At 45.6% G+C, this 24,104-nt stretch overlaps 2 pseudogenes; both read right to left on the minus strand.

Annotated features, from left to right (window-relative positions):
• Positions 1-15,238: 15,238 nt before the first annotated feature.
• On the minus strand, positions 15,239-15,771 carry LOC147962603 (uncharacterized; annotated as a pseudogene).
• A 193-nt stretch (positions 15,772-15,964) lies between these two features.
• Positions 15,965-24,104, minus strand: LOC147962604 (uncharacterized; annotated as a pseudogene).

Genomic DNA, 24,104 nt, shown 5'->3' on the forward strand with positions numbered 1-24,104 from the left:
TTAAAATTCATAATATCATTTCTAAGGGAGATGATCTTAGCTGGAGGAAAATACTTAGAGATAAAAGCATCTTTGCACTTGTTCCAAGAATCAATACTATTTTTAGGCAAAGGTGAAAACCAAGCTTTAGCACGATCTCTAAGCGAAAAAGGAAATAGCTTCAGTTTAACAATATCATTATCAACATCTTTCTTCTTTTGCATATCACACAAATCAATGAAGCTATTCATATGAGTAGAGACATCTTCACTAGGAAGGCCGGCGAATTGATCTTTCATAACAAGATTCAACAAAGCAGTATTGATTTCACAAGATTCAGTGTTGGTAAGAGGAGCAGTCGGAGTGCTAAGGAAATCATTATTGTTGGTATTGGTAAAGTCACACAATTTTGTATTATCTTGAGCCATCGTGACAAGCAAGCAATCCAACACACGAGCAAACAAAAAAGCAAGCGAGAAAAAGGCAACCAGAAACAGAGAGGGCGAATAAAACGACAAGGGTGAAGTGGGGGAGAGGAAAACGAGAGGCAAATGGCAAATAATGTAATGCGAGAGATAAGGGATTGTGATGGGTACTTGGTATGTTGACTTTTGCGTAGACTCCCCGGCAACGGCGCCAGAAATCTTCCTGCTACCTCTTGAGCACTGCGTTGGACTTCCTTGAAGAGGAAAGGGTGATGCAGCAGAGTAGAGTAAGTATTTCCATCAGTTTTTGAGAACCAAGGTATCAATCCAGTAGGAGGCTACGCGCGAGTCCCTCGTACCTACACAAAACAAATAGCTCCACGCAACCAATGCGATTAGGGGTTGTCAATCCCTTCACGGTCACTTACGAGAGTGAGATCTGATAGAGATGATAGATAATATTTTTGGTATTTTTGGTATAAAGATGCAAAGTAAAATAAAAGCAAAGTAAAAAAGCAAAAGAAATAATAAAATGTTGGGAGATTAATATGATAAAGATAGAACCGGGGACCATAGATTTCACTAGTGGCTTCTCTCAAGAGCATAAGTATTTTACGGTGGGTGAACAAATTACTGTTGAGCAATTGACAGAATTGAGCATAGTTATGAGAATATCTAGGTATGATCATGTATATAGGCATCACGTCCGAGACAAGTAGACCGACTCCTGCCTGAATCTACTACTATTACTCCACTCATCGACCGCTATCCAGCATGCATCTAGAGTATTAAGTTCAAGAGAACAGAATAACGCCTTAAGCAAAATGACATGATGTAGAGGGATAAATTCATGCAATATGATAAAAACCCCATCTTGTTATCCTCGATGGCAACAATACAATACGTGCCTTGCTGCCCCTACTGTCACTGGGAAAGGACACCGCAAGATTGAACCCAAAGCTAAGCACTTCTCCCATTGCAAGAAAGATCAATCTAGTAGGCGAAACCAAACTGATAATTCGAAGAGACTTGCAAAGATAACCAATCATACATAAAAGAATTCAGAGAAGATTCAAAAATTGTTCATAGATAGACTTGATCATAAACCCACAATTCATCAGTCTCAACAAACACACCGCAAAAAGAAGATTACATCGAATAGATCTCCACGAGAGAGGGGGAGAACATTGTATTGAGATCCAAAAAGAGAGAAGAAGCCATCTAGCTACTAACTATGGACCCAAAGGTCTGAGGTAAACTACTCACACTTCATCGGAGAGGCTATGATGTTGATGTAGAAGCCCTCCGTGGTGGATTCCTCTTCTGGCGGAGCTCCGGAACAGGCCCCAAGATGGGATCTCGTGGATACAGAAAGTTGCGGCGGTGGAATTAGGTTTTTGGCTCCGTATCTGATCGTTTGGGGGTACGTAGGTGTCGTAGAATTGTCACGGCAGATGTCCTAGTGCGAGGACTTAGTCGTGAGGCCAACGCATCTATGTGGTAGCTTGAGAGGGGTTGATCGGAATCGAGAGACGCAACACAAGACAGGGGTTTAGACATCTTCGGGCCCAGGGAAACACCATCCGGTAATAGCCCTACACGTTGTTTGTGGCTAGGTCTCATTATGCTCATGAGAGAATTGCCGCATAAGCCGGCTCTTTGTGTCTAGCCCTAGAGATTGTTTCTTGTTACTTGTCCCTCTTTGGGGAGCCCTGCCCCTCCTTATATAAATTGAAGGGGTGGGTCACATGACTAGTCCTAGTAGGATTTGGATTACTCTATTACAAGTGGAGTCCTAGTCTTGCTTCCTTTATAAGAGAATATTCCTTGTGCTTTCCTCATAAACCGGCCCACCGTTAACATGAGCCGGCCTTCTGGGCCTTGGACCTTGTCATCCAGCTGACACACCCGCCGGGTTACTATGAGCCGCCAAGTCCGGGCGGATTACCCGTGAATCGTCAAGCTCCAGGCGGGTCATACTTCTGGCGGTTTACACCGCGGCGTATATCCCCGACAATAGGTATATATAGGAGGAGTACGTCGGTGGAGCAAAGGGGAGCCCACGACGCAGGGGGGCGCGCCCTAGGGGGGTGGGCGCGCCCCCACCCACGTGGCCACCTCCCTTCTTTCTTGATGTGGGGTCCAAGTCTCCTGGATCATGTTCGGTGAGAAAATCACGTTCCCGAAGGTTTCATTCCGTTTGGACTCCGTTTGATATTCTGTTTCTTCGAAACACAGAAATAGGCAAAAAAAACAGCAATTCTGGGCTGGGCCTCCGGTTAATAGGTTAACCCCAAAAATAATATAAAATTGGAAAATAAAGCCCAATATAGTCCAAAACAGTAGATAATATTGCATGGAGCAATCAAAAATTATAGAGACGTTGGAGACGTATCATATCATAATTTCACCCACATAGCATGTGCAAAAAAGTTGAGAGGGTTACAGAAAAAACTAGATCCACTTCGTGTACAATACGGACAATCTCTTTCGAAGTATCAAGGTTTCATACGGAAACTCATCTGTTACAAAGGGATTTCATTTTTTTGAACTCCAGACTTTTTGGGTGTTCAAAATGCACCATTCAAAGCCATATCATCAATTTTCAACCCTTTCTGACTTCATTTGTTATTTTTCATGCATTTACTGATTTTTTTTGAGCTGTAAGACCCTGAAATTCAAAATCATTTCAAATGAACTCTGAAAAGGTTGAAAGTTGGCATGGGATCATCATTTCACCCACATAGCATGCGCAAAAAAGTTGAGAGGGTTACGGCAAAAACTAGATGCACTTCGTGTACAAAACGGACAATCTCTTTCGAAGTATCAGGGTTTCATACGGAAACTCATCTGTTACAGAGGGATTTCATTTTTTTGAACTTATTTGAACCCCCGACTTTTATTGTGTTCAAAATGCACTATTCAAAGCCACATCATCAATTTTCAACCCTTTCTGACTTCATTTGTTATTTTTCATGCATTTACTGATTTTTTTGATCTATAAAACCCTGAAATTCATAAGCATTTCAAATGAACTCTGAAAAGGTTGAAAGGTTGCATGGCATCATCATTTCACCCACATAGCATGTGTGAGGGAGTCCTGGATTAGGGGGTATCCGGACAGCCGGACTATATCCTTTGGTCGGACTGTTGGACTATGAAGATACAAGATTGAAGACTTCGTCCCGTGTCCGGATGGGACTCTCCTTGGCGTGGAAGGCAAGCTTGGCAATACCGATATGTAGATATCCTTCCTTGTAACCGACTCTATGTAACCCTAGCCCCCTCCAATGTCTATATAAACGGAGGGTTTAGTCCGTAGGACCAACAACAATCATACCATAGGCTAGCTTCTAGGGTTTAGCCTCTTCGATCTCGTGGTGGATCAACTCTTGTAATACTCACATCATCAAGATCAATCAAGCAGGAGTAGGGTTTTACCTCCATCGAGAGAGCCCGAACCTGGGTAAAAACATCGTGTCCCCTGTCTCCTGTTACCATCCACCTAGACGCACAGTTCGGGACCCCCTACCCGAGATCCGCCGGTTTTGACACCGACATTGGTGCTTTCATTGAGAGTTCCACTGTGCCGTCACCGCAAGGAAGGATGCCTCGACTCGTATTTAAAGACAACATTACCGCCTTGGGAGCCTTGGCTGTCGGCCAAACTCTCCGGCTAGGCGGTTTCATCATAACCGCATGTTCGGCTGCTGCACCGACGATAACTTCTCGGGTCATCAAAAACAGCCTCCACGTCAACTCGGAACTTGCCGAGCAGATGGATCCAATGGAGCTCTCTTCCCTACACGAGCTCTTGGATCGCATCGCCGCCTTGGGAGTCGCTATGGACTATGGTCGGATTGGGCTTAAACCCGATCAAAGGGAGATTAACTCTCCACCGATCACCCATCATATTGCGGTGGTGGAGGAACAATGCGGCGATTCTTCCTCTATCTTGAGGACTAACTATGTCCGGATTCCTGAGCTCTCTGAGCCGGACACCTGTTTATGGGAGGACATCAGCCAAGCCCTGAACCTAGAGTCAGGCTGCGGGCCAGACTTATCGGGCAACATCCTAGAACCTGAACTTCCAAGATTAGAAACTCCTCGGCCCCTGGGTCTCAGATTGGGTAAGGGTTCAGACTCAATCCCACCCACCCACCCAAACATAAGCGATCTTTCCCACATCAGGCAAGAGCCGCAGGAAACAGTACATCATTATTGGGCTAGATTCCTCCTTGTGATGAACAAGGTTAAGGACTATCATGAAGAAGACGCAATATTATTTTTCTGCAATAATTTCATGGACAAGGGAATCCTTAACGCCATAAGTCGCCGTGATATATCACGCTTCGTTGACTTAGCGTCCATAGTACGAAAGTACTGTGCGATGGAAAGCGCCTGGAAAACCGAAACAAAATTTTGGGATAATCCAGTTCCGAATATACACCCAGTCCAAAGTAAAAGGGTGCACTATCATAAGACACCCGAGCTAATCCCAAAAAAGCAAAAACCCTCTACAGGGCGTGGAACCGTATTGGAAGGGTGGCTCAACGGACCCTGCAAAATTTATAGTACAGCGGATACCATACCAACACACAGCCTTAGAGCATGTTGGATACTCCGGCAGGTGGCCAAAAGTGGCGAGGATCTTCTCATCCCAGATGCCACAGAGCACCATCCCGGGGATAACAATACGGTATTTACAGTCTTTGAGACCTTCGCATCAAATAATAGGCGCAAGCGAACACTCCGCAGCCTTGCCGAAATCTGCCATGTGGCAGCAATAAATCCATGGTGTGACACGGCTATTACCTTCAATGCCAGTGACGAACCTAATTTCTGAACAGCCCGAGCACCAGCTGCACTGGTCCTCAGTCCAATTGTGGACGGCTTTCGACTCACCAAAGTACTCATGGACGGCGGCAATGGATTAAACCTTATCTATGAGGAAACTCTCCAAAAAATGGAAATAGATTGGAACCGCATTGAGCGAAGCAGCACAACCTTCAGAGGAATCATCCCCAGTCGGGAAGCACGCTGTGCTGGGAAAATCACACTAGATGTGGTATTCGACACGCCGGAGAACTATAGGTCAGAAGAAATTACATTCCAAGTGGCCCCGTTCAGTAGCGGGTACCACACCCTTTTAGGGCGGGAGGCACGATCTTCCAAGCCATACCCCATTACGGGTACATGAAGCTCAAAATGCCTAGGCCCAACGGAATCATCACTCTCACTAGTGATCCGGACATGGCACTCCGCGCCGAAAACAAAACAGCCGCATTGGCCCTCGAGGCATTGTCCGAAGCCCTTGCGGCCGAGGAATTAACGGCGCTACGCTCCACAGTGGACAGGGACAATGCTCCGAGAAAACAAAACAAGCGATCCAAGTCCACCTCTTTTAAACCAGCAGATGAAATAGTCAAATTCCAAGTCCACCCAACGGACCCTACAAAAACAGCCTCCATCGGGGCACAGTTAAACCCCGCCGCGGACGCCGCACTACGAGAGTTCCTGCGCGAGAATTGGGACATATTCGCCTGGCACCCCTCAGATATGCCAGGAATCCCACGCAGGCTGGCCGAGCACAGCCTTAATATTCTAAAGGGATTCAAGCCGGTCAAGCAGACTCTTCGGCGTTTCTCTGAACCTAAGAGACAAGCTATGGGAGAGGAACTAGCCAAGTTATTGGAGGCCGGATTCATTAGAGAAATAAAACATCCGGACTGGCTAGCAAACCTGGTGATGGTACCAAAGAAACAAAAATCCTGGCGCCTATGTGTCGATTTCAAGGACCTTAACAAGGCTTGCCCAAAGGATCCCTTCCCCCTCCCTCGCATCGATCAAATTATCGATGCTACCGCAGGACACGATTCATTGTGTTTCCTTGACGCATACTCCGGCTACCACCAAATCAAGATGGCAGAGTCTGACCAAGCCGCAACGGCATTCATCACACCATACGGCCCCTTCTGTTCCAACACAATGCCTTTTGGGCTCAAAAACGCCGGCGCGACATATCAGCGCATGATTCAGACCTGTCTGGAGAAACAGATCGGCAAAACAGTGGAGGCATATGTAGATGATATGGTCGTCAAAACCAAACACGTCGACTCTCTAATAGACGACTTGAGGCTCACATTCGACAACCTCCGAACATACGACATCAAGCTCAACCCGGAAAAATGCGTTTTCGGTGTACCAGCCGGAAAGCTCCTGGGCTTCATTGTCTCTAGTAGAGGAATTGAAGCAAATCCGGCCAAAATCCGAGCTCTGTCACAGTTGGCCATCCCAACAGACCTCAAACAAATCCAGAAATTAACCGGATGTGTGGCGGCTCTAAGCCGCTTTATCTCCCGCTTAGGAGAAAAGGCATTACCCCTTTATCGCCTCTCGGCGCACCGAACACTTCAAGTGGACGGATGCTACCACAGCCAGATTGGAAGAAATAAAAGCCATACTGGCAACCAACCCAATCCTGGCCGCGCCAAACATCGGCGAACCAATGCTGTTGTACATTGCGGCAACTCATCAGGTTGTAAGCGCAGTGCTTGTCGTCGAACGAGAAACAGATGGACATAAATTCCCCCTTCAAAAGCCGGTATATTATGTATCCACTGTCCTCACTCCATGCAAATCACGGTACCCACATTATCAAAAGATAGCCTATGCGGTATTCATGGCATCCCGGAAGCTGCGACACTACTTTCAAGAGTGTTCAATTACAGTAGCCTCGGAAGTGCCACTTAATGATATTATAAACAACCGCGACGCCACGGGCCGGATTGCCAAATGGGCCATTGAGCTCCTCCCGTTAGACATAACATACAAACCCTGGCGAGCCTTTAAGTCGCAAGTAATGGCCGACTTTGTCGCCGAATGGATGGAGGCCGAACTCCCTAAAGAGTACGGCGCATACTCCAATTGGATCATGCACTTCGACGGCTCCAAAATGCTGGTTGGTCTGGGGGCTAGCGTCGTCCTAACGTCCCCAACCGAAGATACAGTTCAATACGTACTCATGATACTGTATACAGACTCCAACAACGCAGCCGAATACGAGGCCATGTTACATGGTCTCTGGATGGCAGTTTCCATGGGCATTCGACGCCTAGAGGTGTGTGGGGATTCGAACCTCGCAATATCCCAAATAAATTGAGACTTCGATGCAAAGGATCCGAAAATGGCGGCCTATCGCAACGCCGTCCTCAAGATGTCAGCTCGGTTCGAGGCGCTTGAATTCCACCATGTGGCTCGGGAAAACAATCAGGCGGCGGATATCCTCGCCCGCATCGGCGCAAAACGCGATGCAGTCCCACCCAACATCTTTTTGGAGAGGTTGTTTAAGCCATCCGTGGTATGGGAAGGGGACACCGGTAACAATAGTATGGACCCGGCCACAATGCCCGATACCGAACACTCTGACATAATCGGAGGCTCTGCCACCGAAATAACACCTTCAGCCCATGTAATAATGGCCGTCATCGCCCCGTGGAAAGAACCATTCCTGGCCTACCTAACTAGGCAGGAACTTCCCAAGGACCAAAACGAGGCACGCTGCATAGTGCGGCGGTCGAAAGCCTACAAGGTCCATGAGGGAGAGCTGTATAAGAAAAGCACTATCGGAGTCCTTCAAAGGTGCATCTTCGAAGAGGATGGGCGGAAGCTTTTAGCAGAAATTCACGCCGGACTCGGCGGCCACCATGCCGCAGCCCGTGCCCTTGTAGGCAAGGCCTTCCGTACAGGTTTTTATTGTCCAACGGCCCGGGCAGATGCACAGGACTTGGTCCAACGCTGCGTCGGTTGCCAGCTCTTTGCAAACCAAAGGCATATGCCACCTACCGCCCTCCAAACAATCCCCATTACCTGGCCCTTCGCGGTCTGGGGGCTTGACATGGTTGGACCCCTTAAAGGGGGATCCCATAAGAAAAAATACTTACTGGTCATGCTGGATAAATTCACCAAATGGATAGAAGCCAAACCTGTTAAAACGGCCGAATCCAGACCGGTGATAGACTTCATATCCGGGGTTGTACACCGTTATGGCGTCCCCCATAGCATCATCACTGACAATGGCGCGAACTTCACGGCCGATGAGGTAAAACTCTGGTGCAGCAACATGGGCATCAAGCTCGATTATGCTTCTGTCTATCACCCCCAAACTAACGGTCAAGTTGAGCGAGCAAATGGTCTTATCATGAGCGGCATCAAACCCAGGTTAGTGCGGTCCTTAAAGGAATCTAACACGCACTGGGTAGAGGAGCTCGACTCCGTACTCTGGGGGCTGCGGACCACGCCGAATCGTACTACCGGATACACACCCTTCTTTATGGTGTACGGCGCAGAGGCGGTTCTGCCCTGCGACATAATTCATGACTCACCTCGAGTGCGCATGTACGAAGAAAGAGAAGCCGAGCTCGATCGGCAGGACAGTATGGACACCCTGGAGGAGGAGCGCGACGTGGCAAAAGCTCGTTCCGCATTCTATCAACAACATGCTCGAAGATACCAAAGCAGAGAAGTACGGGCCAAAACTTATAACGTTGGCGAGCTAGTTCTACGCCTGCCGGAGAAGAAAAAGACCAAGCTCGAGCCCAAATGGGAAGGTCCCTTCATTATTGACCAAGTTCTGACCGGTGGAGCGTACCGTCTGCGGGATGCATCGGACAACCGACTTGAGCCGAACCCATGGAACGCAGCCAGGCTCCGAAGATTCTACGCCTAGTGCCAGACTCTATGTTCGTCTCCTTCCTCTGTCCATTTTTTGCATATACATTATCTGTTTTTTCTTTCTCTCTTTCTCCTTTTTTCTTTCTCAAAGCCTTCAAAGGCCAACTTGTGCCTCGCTTGCACACTATTGACACGCTAACCGCACTCATTATACCTGGGGGCTTCTTACATAGAAGCTTAATTATTTATCTGGGCTTCATGCCCCGCACATGTGTTATTGTTCCGCATGTACCTTTTCTTCGCCATTATATGCATCGATATGACTTAAGTTTTGGCCAAGCTGGGTTGCCTGGCTCTTGTATTTATGCCCTACGTTCCCGTTAATTCGGCTAGGGGGCATAAGGGAAGCACCTCTGCGATTGTTACTGCCGGGTCATCCGGATGTGTACCTCAGACTGGGTGAAGCCGAAAGCTAGCGTTCTTAAGGGAATATTCGGACAGTGAACAAAAGATGATTTTTATTTATTTTCCATATATGCCCCCAGATGTTTTTTCCCTGCGTCTCTTTTCGCAGTCCGGACATGCACTTTAGGGCATGCGTACCCAGGGAAAGGAACCCTTAACGGAACTATTCTCCCTGGAAGATGTTTCTTACTACCCATGTAATATAACATAACTAGTTGGGTACTTGTCTGTTCAAGCACTAATGACCCCTACACCTGGTTTCCACGCATGCCCCGGTTCTTATATAACTGAGCGGGTATTTGGATACACTCCGGACTATCGGGTCCCGAGGTTGAAGCGAAAAGGTCCGCCATGACAAATGATTTACAATCCGGCTAGAAGGCATTATACATGTCACTTTAATTACATAGTCACTTAGACTAACTGAATTCCTCTTCTATACCATCCAATAGGCTGTCTAGCCTACAATCATGTTGGGAATACTTTGCGACTAATTCTACTTGCCCATACACTAAGCTAACGGGGATCTCTTTCCCATCGAGCCCCATAGGTCCGACCTCGGCCATGTGGTTTGGGTCAGCCTTAGTATACCGCGTCTTCACCATGGCCCAAGCTTCCTTGGCACCTTGATGGCAGGCCGATATCTTCCATAATCGGAAGCGCCGCCGCGCTCCCTTGAGCTTCTCCGCAAGCTCTCCAAGGCCTTCGGGCAGGGAGACGGATGGCCACAAGGCCTGGGCAATACCTTGTATCACCTGCCAAACTTGTTCGTGCAGTTGTGAGAGCTCTGGTAGAAGATCACCCGCAGACCCGGGCATCTCATCCACGGGACGACCCGTCAGCATACCTACAGACATAACTCTGTTAGCTGGCTTCTTCGCCGAACTCTTTTTAACAAGTTTGCTCAAGCACTTACTGAAAATGTCGCGTCGAAGCCGCTTATTCTCCTTCACGGAGTCCGATAGCTGGGCGCGAACATCCTTTAGTTCCACGCTCAGCCGGGTATTGACATCTTGGAGATCGTTTTTCTCCTGCCTAACTTTTGTAAACACTCGCTCGCCAGCCTTTAGCCGACGTATGACATGTTGCTCATCTGGATTCACTCTGGCGTCATCTGCAATATTTATTGTCAGATTTGCAGGCGTACCGCACTCTATATGGTACCTATCATTCTTTGAAACAAGTGTTACCAGAGGAGGCCTTCTCAGACTCCTTCACTGTAGCAACTGCAGCCCGTAGCTGGGCCTTGCACTCTTCAAGCTCATGAGACAATTGGGAATTCTTCTCTGTAAGAACCTGCACAATAAATGATCCTTAAATTAGTTATTCTAACTGTTTCAAGTCTCAGGGGCTACTGCTATATATAATCATCAAATTTTCTTACCCGTATATCCTTTACATACTGGTCCGTGGCTCTGGGCTAGACCATTTTGAGCTGCACGGATAAATGCATCTCCTGAGTTGAAGGCATCAAACGCTTCTCGGGAGAAACACGCATCACGGAGTACGGCTCAGCGATGCCTTTGATTCATGGCGCTCTCCACTTCGGAATTTGTAGCGGATATTTTATCCGCATCCTCTGTAGGAGGAGCATCCGACGTGTGCCTCGTGTTAGCTGCCGCTTCTGTGTCCGGCCCTGGAGCTCGACTGGTAGAGGCGTGATCGGCAACCTCTCCGGATATAGTCCATCGACCGTTCTTCCTTCTAGGAAACACGGGTGTTAATATGTTTTTACAAAACGAAAACCACGGAGTGAGGTGTTACATCATACCTCTGCGCCGGCGTCTCTGTCCGGACCGCCTTCCTTTTTAGCCTGTCCGGCCTCGAAGCCCCTTGTTGGCGAGGTGCCACGGGCTCGGCATGGCGTCCCGAGGGCCTTCCCTATAAAACACCATTTGTATACGGTAGGTGAAGTGCATAGAAGGAAATCCTTTTTGAAGGTGGGGACTTTGGTCTCATTTACCTGCGAAGCAGGGAGTAGCCCGGGGTAGTCGGCTATAATGGCCACCATGGCGTCATCACAGCTCAATCTGTAGAACACCCTGTCAATCAGCTCCACGAATATGTCCGGATCCTCTTTAAGGCCGGGGTCGAGGGACCGTTCAGGATCCTCTAGTGGTGGAGGTGGGTTGTTGATCTCCCTTACTGCTTTACGCAGTTCCTGCAATGAAATGACAAGATGAAGTATTTGCGGCAAAAATGCGAAAGGGGTGGATATAAAAAGTGGCAGCTTACCCAGCTCGGAGGATTGTATATGGAAAATCCATTCCGTGGCTTGATGCGGAGAAACTCCTCTTCCTCTCCCTTGTGCAAACTGGACAGGATTTTTGCTAAGGCGGCAATTGAGTCCGGCCCCTTACGGCCGCAGCGGGTGGCATCATCTTCCCCGTTGAAATCCCACATAGGGTGGCCTCGATATTGGAGTGGCTGCACCCCCGCATAATGCATATTGACATAACCTTGGTTATGGTCAGTCCTGATTGAGCCAATAAATTTATCCAGCCCATCAGATAAAGAACATCTCTGCCGTCTTCCTCCTGAGGGCTCCGTGGTCGCCAGCTCAGGCACTTCTTCAAAGGAGCATTATCAAACTCGGGAAGACCGATCCGAATAGGATCCGGAAGGGGGACCTCCTCCATATAAAACCACTCTGAAGGCCCGTCTTCGGACGTCTTCTTCGGGGTACTGGATAGGTATCTGGTCCCGGCGATGCGCCATACTTCGGCTCCGCCCACTTGATATATTGATCCCCTCTGTGTATGGGGCACAAGGCAGAACAACTTCTTCCACAGTGCGAAATGAGCTTCACAGCCCAGAAACAGTTCGCAAAGGGCTACGTAACCAGTGATGTGCAGTATGGAGGCAGGGGTGAGGTTGTGCAACTGGAGGCCGTAGAACTCCAGGAGCCCTTGGAGAAACGGATGGATTGGAAATCCGAGTCCCCTTAACAAATAAGGGACAAGGCATACCCTCTCTCCCTTAGAGGGATTGGGAAAGCTCTCCGCTTGCTCCCCGCCATTATAGGTGGCGAGCCCGGCTCGAACCGGGACCATATACGCTGGGGGGAGAAATCCCTGGGTTGTAGCTTCACTAATTGACTGTGCGGGACGGAACACCTCTCCCAATCTCCGGGCTTGGGGCTGCGGGAGCGAGAGAGGAGCTGCGCTGGCCGGCCTTGCTGGAATGATTTTTTTGCAGGCGCGCTCCGATGAATGCTCGCTAAGGGAGGATGGTGTGGTTTGGATCTGAGAATCCTCGTCTCTTTAAATAGATAGTTCATTCAGATAGCTAGGGTGGTAAATGTAAAAATGCCCTGGCTCCTCTCATTCGCTTGACACATGGAAGATGGCCATTATTGGACACAGAAGCCAAGAAGCGCAACATTTACGAGAAGCCGGACACTATTTAACAGGTACTCAGAGTTTGAAGAACCCGCCTTGCAATGCCGAAGACAATCTGTGCGCCGGACTCATCGCCATTGAAGCCTAGTTCGGGGGCTACTGAGGGAGTCCTGGATTAGGGAGTATCCGGACAGCCGGACTATATCCTTTGGCCGGACTGTTGGACTATGAAGATACAAGATTGAAGACTTCGTCCCGTGTCCGGATGGGACTCTCCTTGGCGTGGAAGGCAAGCTTGGAAATACGGATATGTAGATCTCCTTCCTTGTAACCGACTCTGTGTAACCCTAGCCCCCTCCGGTGTCTATATAAACCGGAGGGTTTAGTCCGTAGGACCAACAACAATCATACCATAGGCTAGCTTCTAGGGTTTAGCCTCTCCGATCTCGTGGTGTATCAACTCTTGTAATACTCATATCATCAAGATCAATCAAGCAGGAGTAGGGTTTTACCTCCATCGTGAGGGCCCGAACCTGGGCAAAAACATCATGTCCCCTGTCTCCTGTTACCATTCACCTAGATGCACAGTTCGGGACCCCCTACCCGAGATCCGCCGGTTTTGACACCGACAATGTGCAAAAAAGTTGAGAGGGTTACGACAAAAACTAGATGCACTTCGTGTACAAAATGGACAATCTCTTTCGGAGTATCAGGGTTTCATACGGAAACTCATCTGTTACAAAGGGATTTCATTTTTTGAACTTATTTGAACTCCAGACTTTTTGTGTGTTCAAAATGCACCATTCAAAGCCACATCATCAAATTTCAACCATTTCTGACTTCATTTGTTGTTTTTCATGCATTTACTGATTTTTTTAGCTAAATGACCCTGAAATTGAAAAGCACTACAAATGAACTCTGAAAAGGTTGAAAGTTGGCATGGTATCATCATTTCACCCACATAGCATGTGGTGAAATGTTGAGAGGGTTACGGGAAAAACTGGATGCACTGCATGCATTATATATAATTATGTGTGTCAAAAACCATTACAGATTCACATGGATAGATAAGTGACCACATTAATAGAAGTTCATCATCATATTAAAAACAAAGTACATACATAGTTCTCATTGAAAAACGTATATCTCTCCAGAGCATCTAGTTAAACCATACATTAAAACTATGTAAAACCTTTCAATGCAACAACAAATGCGATCATAATCACAACCAAGGTAATAATTGATCCAACGGCATAATGATACCAAGCATCGTTATGAATGGCATATTTTCTAATCTTTCTGATCTTCAACCGCATTGCATCCATCTTGATCTTGTGATTATCGACGACATCCGCAACATGCAACTCTAATATCATCTTATCCTCCTCATTTTTTATTTTTTTCCTTCAAGTAATTGTTTTCTTCTTCAACTAAATTTAACCTCTCGACAATAGGGTCGGTTGGAATTTCCGGTTCAACTACCTCCTACATAAATGAAATCTATGTCACATTGGTCGGCATAATTGTCATAAACAATAAATGAACCAAATAGTTATAAAGAAGATAATATATACCACATCCGAATCATAGACAGGACGAGGGCCAACAGGTGCGGATACCAAAACCATCGCACTATATAATAACAAGCAATAATAAAAGTAAGAAAATTAGACAAGTATCTATCTAAAGTAAGAATATTTTTTCTTTCGTAAAGAAGATAAGAACAAGACGCTCACCACGGTGGTGCTGACGACGAGATCAGCGCAGGTGATCGACGACGGTGAAGAGGGGGACGGGACGTGACAGACCGCTAAACCTATGCAAATCTCGGCGAAAATGGAGCTTGGAGGTCGAGCTTCGAGAGGAGAAAGCTTAACTAGTGTGGCTCGGGCATTTCATCGAACACCTCATGTGCATAGGAGGTGAGCTAGAGCATCCAAATGCCCTCCCCTCGCCGGCCAAAAAAAAACAGAGCACTCTGCAGTGCTCTGCTGCGGCGATGGGGTATATATAGGCAACTCATTTGTCCCGGTTCGTGGCTAGAACTGGGACTAAAGCCCCGCCTTCTGTCCCGGTTCGAGCCACGAACCGGGACCAATGGATGTGGGCCAGGAGCGAGGCCCATTGGTCCCAGTTCGTGCCAGGAACCGGGACAAATGGGTCCAGACGAACCGGGACCAATACCCACGAGGCCCCGGCCGGCCCCCTGGGCTCACGAACCGGGACGTATGCCCTCCATGGGTCCCGGTTCGTGACTGAACCGTGACTAATGGGCTGGCCAGGCCCGAACCAAAGCCTTGTTTTATACTAGTGTATGCCATCTGTTCAAACAAAAGATAAGACAAATGTTTACCATTAAGTTGTAGTTATACGTGGAGGATTTGGAAGATGGCCTCTACGATCCCTTAGGCCAGGAAAATGTTCGATAATCTTCTTTTCTTCAATCCCAGCAAATATATATCGCTCAACATAGCAAACCATCATATCATTCAGCCATTCATCACCTATCTTTTTTCTCAAATCTGTCTTTATTATATTCATGGCTGAGAAAGCCCTTTCAACTGCTGTTGTCGCTACTGGCAATATGCGAGTCTGATAAGTCGGTAAACCAATGGGAAATGCAAATACTCCTTAGTTTGAACTAACTTGACAGACAGACTTGATAGACTATCACAACCACAAAAAATAGGTGAGCTTTTCATCACATCAATGTATATGTCAAGCTGACCACTCAAACATTGCCGCTGTTCTGGATCAAAGTCTGCTGAGTAAATGCTTGCAAGCTCAATTATCTTGTCATGGTCAAAGCTACTGTATGAGTCTCTAGGATCTAAACATGAAATGCAAACCAATAATTGGGTTGTCGTTTCACTAAATCGATTTTTCATCTCGGCTATGTTTCTATCAATCACATAATTGAATATTTCTACCTTGTAGTGACATAAGCATTTACTCTAAATATCCTATAATCTAGCCAATTAAACTCCTTGTACCATATTTCTCTAAATACCCTGCCATCTTCATTGCGTTCAAAATCAAGATCTTTAGGCTGACATGCACCTTTCAAGATATACACCCTTCTCAATACATCTCTGATTTCCGGGGTAGCATACCCTTCAATTTGTTTCCAAAGGCCAGGATCAGGTTCAATGTCAGCTGGATTAAATCTTTGAGGAACACCATCTTGCAAATTTTTAGTATCAGTCTTTGAATTAATACTTCAGGAACATTAGCTTTCGAAATGGTTGCATTTACTTCAGATTCAAAAACTTGCGGTCCGTACTGATTTACTGGGATTACCTTGAAAAAAGATTCAATCTGCTTCATCTTCTTAGGTCTCTGTAACATCACATTTTTAATTAAGTTTCAATGTTCAACTTCCAAGAATTAGGCCAACATGACAACAAATTAAACATTATAGAACAAAAGAGAAGACTAGGGGAGAGAGAAAGAGCCTGGTCCTTGTTGCCTCTGTTGGCTGCTCGCTTGTTGGTTTGAGCAGTGACCGTGGAGACGGCGACTCCGCTTCCCGTGTGCCCCCCCCCCCCCCCCCCGATCGATAGAAATTAGAAAAGGACTTGTGAACGTAAACATCAGGCTGCGTACTAATGGGCTCATCTAATTTTTATTGGGTTTACTTCATTGACCCATCTATAGATTAATAGATCTCCTAGTGAGCGGTCATCTTACCTGGCGAAACGTTTTCCTCTTCCCTCATCCTGCTCGACCAGACCTGAGACCTTCCAGCGAACCTGGTCGCCTCCCACGGTGGTCGCTGACGAAAATTAGTAGGGGGGTGGGGTACCCTAGGTTTCAAAAATTTACTCGGGGCGGGCGCTCCTACACGACCCCATGCTAGAGCCGCCCCTGAGAATAATAATATACTTCCTCCGTCTCAAAATAAGTGTCTCAAACTTAGTACTCCCTCTATTCACTTTTATAAGACCTTGAAGACATTTCAGACAATGTGCAAAACAACCCATTTTGAGTTGTCTGAAATGACTTACAAAAGTGAACGGAGGGAGTACAACTTTGTACTAAAGTTAGTACAATGTTGAGACACTTATTTTGGGATGGATGGAGTATATTGCTCGTCCATACTTTTTGCATCACACGTTGCTCGTCCATACTTGTTGTGTCGCACTGGTGGGTTTGCGCACTTGGGAAGCGGGAGAAAAAAAGAGGAAAATTGAAACCATCTGGGATGATGCAATAGAAAAGAAATTTTGAAATCATCAGGGATGGATGAAATAAAAATAAAAATAAAATAAAATCATCAAAGGTGGACAAAAACAAAAGGCACCATTGGATCTACGCAACTGGGAACCGAGATACTTGTTGTGTCACACCGCTTGATATGTGCAATTGGAAAGCGAGAGAAAAAAATTGAAATCATCTAGGATGGATGAAATATAAAAGTTGAAATCATCTTAGGTTGCCACACCGTCGGATTTGCACAATTGGGCTGCGAAAGAAAAAAAAGGAACATTGAAATCAATATGGATGGATGAAATAAGAAATACTATGGATCAAAACGATTTGCGCAATTGCAAAGTGAGAGAAAAAAATTGAAACATCTGGGATGGATGAAATAAAAAGTGAAATCATCTGGGATGGATGAAATAAAGAAAAAATAATCAAAATCACCTGAGATCGATTTAAAAATACCGTTGGATCTGCACAATTCAGAGAACGAAGAATGTGAAGGCTGAATATGCCCCAGCCGACATGTTTGGAGACTATGAATAGTCCCTCTATCTCCTGAGTGGTGTCCATTTATGTTGTGGTAATAACAATATAAGCATTGTTGTTATCATATATTGTATATCACAATATATTGTATCAGCACTTTGGTACAAATTCATTTGTATGTATTCTATATATCTGACAGTGATTTTCTTGAGAATGTTCATGTCTATATATAGATTTCTACAGGGGTAAATCTGGTGAAAGATGATTTGTGCCATGTGGACATATGCACCACAAACTCTATATTTAGGGAAATGAAATGTTTCCACTCTCGTTGAGGGAAAGGAGATATTTTAAAATCGGTAGATGCAGTGAGGTATTTGTTGGCTCAACTCGATTCATATTTACTGTCCATGTGGGTACTCGAGTAACGTCAGGATGCTTTATTGCTTCCTGGTTTAACTCGTACCCTACTAAACTATAGAGGTATCAGTCAAAATAGTTTCCATAGTGAAACTTATGATGACAACAAAGAGGAATATGATCTCTTTATCATATGCAACAGATATGGCAAGCACACTCTCTATGTATCATTGGCATTGAACTACATATCCTGCAAAACCCGTAGCACATGTTGCGTACAAGATAGCTTTCCTGAGTGTCTTTTGCATGACAAACTTGCTCATCTTGGTCATCCAGACATTGGGTTGAAACTAAAACCAGCAGCAATTCCATTGGGTTATGATTATTATGGTGCTAAACTCTAACAATATCTGGATTTTATGTGCACTACATGTGATGCAGGAAAGCTAATTTTAAGGCCCGCGCACCTAAAAGTCTACGCTGAACCACTCAGACTCCTTGAATGTATCAAGTCAAGGTAAGTGGCTCTTCCCAACCATTTGAGTAGACTATTCAGGTATTTCATGGTTCTAAAAGACGTATCTGCACGATGGTTTTAAGTGTGTACTTTATTCACACGAAACCATTAGCTCATTATCCTGACATCGAGTTCAAGCAAATCAAATGGATAACATTGGAGAATTCTCCTTGAGTGCCTTCTCTATGGCCCTCGGACTGAAGTTTAGCAATTTGTCCTAATGTCTAGACTCAAAATGGTTTGGTAGAATCCTTTTATCCAAAGAGTTAAGGTCATTGCATTATCTTTACTTTGGAATTGCAACTTACCAACTTTATGTTGAAGTTGGAGTCATGCAGTTTTATACGCTCATGACAGAACTGCATAATATTATTCCCCTCTATATTTGTGGAAATCTACCACGTATTTCCCATCTGCGGTAATTTTATTGCATACCAATATCACCACCCGGCATACATCATTGGCCCCTCAACATATAGTTGGGGTCTATGTGAGGAATAACTGTATTACCATCAATACCTCAAGCTCCTTGCATGGGAAGTTATTCAAGGCCAGTGTACTGATTCAATGAGGAACATTTTCTAGGCATTAGGGGGAGATTTCATGTACCATAGAGAATGCCAGGAAATTAGTGGAATGTTCAACACATTTCTGCCTCAAATCCATGCACTCAAATATCTAAACGTGTTGTTCAGAAGATTTGCAACACATTGCAAATAATCTGCCAGATTCATTTATTGAATATAAAGGTGTCACGCAATCCTACAATCCTGCAAAAATATGCCTGAAAGAGTGGAGGTACCAACAAAAGCCACTCAACTCCCCGTTCAAAGCAATAGGGGGAAAAGTACAGTAATTGTACATCATGATTCAGCTTCTTGCAAGCAAGGATAACAAGGCCTCTGAATCAGTAAATGCAAGTCAACTTCACGTTGACAGACACCTAAAGGGTAGTATACACCCAGTGAATGGGAAACCGCCACCAACCCAGGTCATAGTGCACACAATGACCAGGATATCGGAATACCCGACTCAATTGAATTGGGAAATCACGAGCAGTCGGCATGGTAACGATGATTTCATCAACCACATATTGATATATACATTCTGGAGAAACATATAACCGTAAATCTACAATTGTCGACATACATTTTTCAACTAGATTGCAAAAACCTTTCACATGATTCATGTCCAAAGACCATGGCCATGGCAAAGTGTCAACAACACTCGGACTGAACTCAAGCAAAGGGTATAATCTAGGTAGAAATAATCTTGCTCAATAAAGGGAAGGTATTCTCATAAGCATTACCTACACAAGTTTTCTTCTAGAAACAGAATTGAGAACAATGAGGTGGTGAAATGTAGAGCAAGTATTGTAGCACAAGGGTTCACGCAAATACCCAACTATTCTCCAGAGGTGGAATCTCTTTCTGATAATATATATCATTGGCAGTACAAAGTCATCTATCTATGTAGTTGATAGATGTGGTGATTACATATCCATGTAGATCACTAGATTCAGATATAGATGGTTCCCGACTTCTGAATCAAAATGGAAGACGCAACATACATTGTGTAAAATCAATAAGTCACCATATGACTTATCATTGTCGGTACATTTGGTACAACCGACGTAGTGAGTCCCTTCGATTCAAGGATTACTCCTACAATAAAGATTGCCCATGTGTGTTCGTCATACAAAAGGATTTATCCTGTAATGTCGAAGCACGTGATCATCTTATGATGGATTCGAGATGAAGAATTTGGGTAAAATCTCCAGCACCTTCACTCATACATTATGGTACACCATATTGTCTATATCTAGATTATATTGGAGAAATTCATTGTGGACAAGTTATCCATTAATATTTTCCATGGTTATTCATTCTCTAACGTAGAGGATGATTCATCTAGACTGTGAGGAGACGGAAATAAGATGTTGGGACCTAAGGTTTCATACCACTGTGCATGCATTGGATCCACTAAACACAATTGGTTGAGACTCAAGAATATCTTTTGGTATCTTCAAGGCATCAAATATTCTGTCCTAATTTTTCATTTTTAGAGAAATCTGGACACCAATGTAATTGGATACACCGATCAGATCCCTACTATCTCAGATCATAGACAAGGTAGGTGTTCCTTCTATGTGTGGTAGTCATCTCATGAGAGTCTTCGAAACAGACCTCGTGACTATATCCACCAAGCATTATCTCAAAGATAATGCTTCTTGTGTTGCCCTGATGCATACAGGTTATGCAATAAGCAATATCGCTATATTGCATATCTTGCAAGTCAAATCATGACTGCTTTGTTCACGAAGTCTCTACCAACTTTTACATTCCAGAAATATGTTCAAGGAATTGGTATGTGACGGCTTCAGAATTTGCAAGAATAAGTGGAATATCGCTCTAAATGATTCCTGTTCAAAGCATCATATTATACTCTTTTTCTTTTATGAGTTTATTTTACAGGTTCTCATAAAGGTTTTTTAATGAGGTAATATCAATATGGGATAATATGTCATACTTTCTATTTCCCCACCGAGGTTTTTAAGAAAGTACATACCACATATTTTGTCTCCTTTTAGTTCTATGAGTTTTCTCATATTGAGTTGAAAGAGACAACAACCATTATATGTCGTGTTATTTTTCTTCTTATTTTTCTCACTGGGTTTGAATGAGTTTTGGCAACATATCAAACACTACTCCTCATATTTTTTTCCTATAGTGTTTTTGGAGTAGACTCTTTCAAGTTGATGGTACTACATGGACAAGCGGAGATTAGGGGGAGTGTTACAATTAAACTCAAATGTTTAATTGGAAGCGATCTCCCCTTGTTAAGTGCCATGCGGTTGCCATGAGACAACCGACGCGCCTCTCCCTCCACGTCCCTTTGTACCGTCACGTCCTTACGGGGTGTATATATTGTACCAATCCAATCAATGAGGATGGCTATTCGACTGCTTGTCATTTGTCTATCGTCTCTCTCTTTTTTTGAGAAATTTTTCATTCAAATCACGAATCAGTACAAAGTAGTTGACTTTTACAAACACACTGAAACGCAAACACAAAGGACCATGAACACCTAGAGTACCCTAAGACAACCATAACATAAAAAAATCTCCGGAGCCCTGTGTCATCATCCCTGAATCTTGAGAGAAGACCCCTGCAACAGAAGGATCTGCAACCAGTCGCAAACAGGTCATCATCTTCGACCACGGTACAATTGCCGCCACGCTGCTTCCTCCTTTCTTGACACCAGCGCTGAGAGGGCATGGACATCAATCCAACACACCTGCAACAGCCGTCGCCATCTTTGGCTTTGAGTACCGTGAAAAGTGTCCCTCCCGGAAGGAAGAGAACTCGAGTTATCCGACCGGTCCAGCACCGCGGCCGGGCCATCTGCCCGGACAAAGCAGGATCTCCCACCAGCATCAGCGCAGAGGAAGGAGAAGAACAATAGCAACAAATCATACCAACAAGGAAGAAGAAAGGTCTTCGTCTCCCTGCCCCCATCGCCCATCTGAGGATCCAAACGGCCAGTGCCGATGGACCTCCAACCACCATAGCCCGCGACCTCGACGAGATCCGGGGATCCCCAACACCGCTGGCTCCTAGACGAAGGCAAAAGCCTCGCCTGACCGCAAACGGAGCCCGGAGAAACTTATTCCGACGCGACACCACCGCAACAGCCTCGGCAGCGTCTCCCTCAACCCTAATCCTACCACACACCCACCTAGCGAACAGACCCGAGGTTCCCCCTCCCTCCCGCCGCTGGAGCAGCCGACGAAGAGAGAGGGAACCAGCGGCGTCACCGGCGGCGCGCAAGGGATCCCTCTTCGCCTCCTTGATCGCCTAGATCCTTATTTTCCGGTCTAACTGTTTGCTATGTCGCCCGACTTGTTTGAATATCGTCTCTCTCATTCAATCTCAAACAGCTACAAAAGCAGAAAGATGTAGGCAGCACTTCCAGCCAAGAGACATCGGCAGACACTCCTGGAGCCGACACAAAGGGTGTTGGATCCCAGAAGGCCACATGCGGAGTCACCTAGGTTGATCAGGAGTAGCCCTAAAAAACCGGGGGTAGAGTGGGCCACCTAGGTTGCTCCAGTCATGTTTTATTAGAATTTTTTACTGTGTATACCAAAAAAAAATTCGGAAAAACTTCCAATCTATTCATCTTCAATCATGGTAGTACAACGAACACCAGAAATAAAAATTACATCCAGATTCGTAGACCACCTAGCGACGACTACAAGCTCCGAAGCGAGTCGAAGGCGCGCCGCCGTCATCGCCCCTCCATCGCCGGAGCCGGGCACAACTTGTTGTAGTAGACAGTCGGGAAGCCGTCGTGCTAAGGCCCCATAGGACCAGCACCCCAGAACAGCAACCGCCGCCGATGAAAAATAACGTAGATCAGAAGGATCCAAACCGAAGACACATGAACGTAGACGAACAACGACGAGATCCGAGCAAATCCACCAAAGATAGATCTGCCGGAGACACACCTCCACACGCCCACCAACGATGCTAGACGCACCGCCGGAACGGGGGCTAGGCGGGGAGACCTTTATTCCATCTTCAGGGAGCCGCCGCCGTCTCGCCTTCCTGAGTAGGACACAAACCCTAACAAGATTGAAAAAAGAAGATTAAAAATGGAGCCCTCCCGCCGGCCCTTGCCAGGATCCACCGCGCCTCCATGGCCCTAGAGCCACCGGAGATGAGGCGGACCTGCGCCGGCGCCGGCGAGAGGCACGAACCCTAACTTTAACAGCTGCAGTAATCTCTCGCACGCGCACGCGATGTACACGAAATAGAGGGTTTGAACCTTCCGGCTCAGCACGAGAAAACCAATCTCGATGACGGTACTCATGCGCAAAACAATTTCCTCGCAGAGAAATCGCAACACAAAGATTTTCTAAAGCTTCCTCCAAAACTTAGGGATTTTTAGAGAGCTTCCCCCAAAACTCGATATTAGAATTTACCATAAAAAGACATCGTGTTTATTATCAAAATATAATCTGCGTACATTGGCCGTAGCCGGCCCTTTTTATAAGCAACACACAAATAACAAAACCGACCTAACAACTCTAGATTGAAACGGACCCTAGTACCGTATAACAAACCAGGACTCCCCTAAAAAAACCAGAACTTCATATTTTGGTTGGTACGACTTCTCCTGAGGAAGGTGGACCCCACCCGCATCCTCTCAAGCTTAGCATGTCTCTAATTCTGCTTGTACACCTCATGCAATTGATATACTTTAACTTGCGTGGGACCGGAATAAACAGAAAGATATCTCTTTTTTTATGTTGTTGACCGATGCAAACAAACCAGATCTTACATGGTTCCTTCCATTAGCATAGGTTGCTTTTTCTTCCAAGGAATTAATGCACGTTGGTATTTCCTTGCCAATCCTAGCCTGGTCAATATTGCATGTATATCTCCTGTCTTGAATTAGTAATTTACCTCACATGCAATTACCCCCCTTCAATACCTGCACGTCCAGGGATTTCTTTTTCTTCTCGTTGGCATAAAGATCAAATGAAGCAACGTCTTGTTTTCTTGTAACAGAAAATAGTTCCTTTAACCCACTAACATTAGTCGTGGCCATATCATCCTCTCCTCCTTGAAACGAAACCGTCCTCAT

Source organism: Triticum urartu, chromosome 7A (genome assembly GCF_056163025.1).
Source record: "Triticum urartu cultivar PI428250 chromosome 7A, HENAU_Tu73, whole genome shotgun sequence".
NCBI lineage: Eukaryota > Viridiplantae > Streptophyta > Magnoliopsida > Poales > Poaceae > Triticum > Triticum urartu.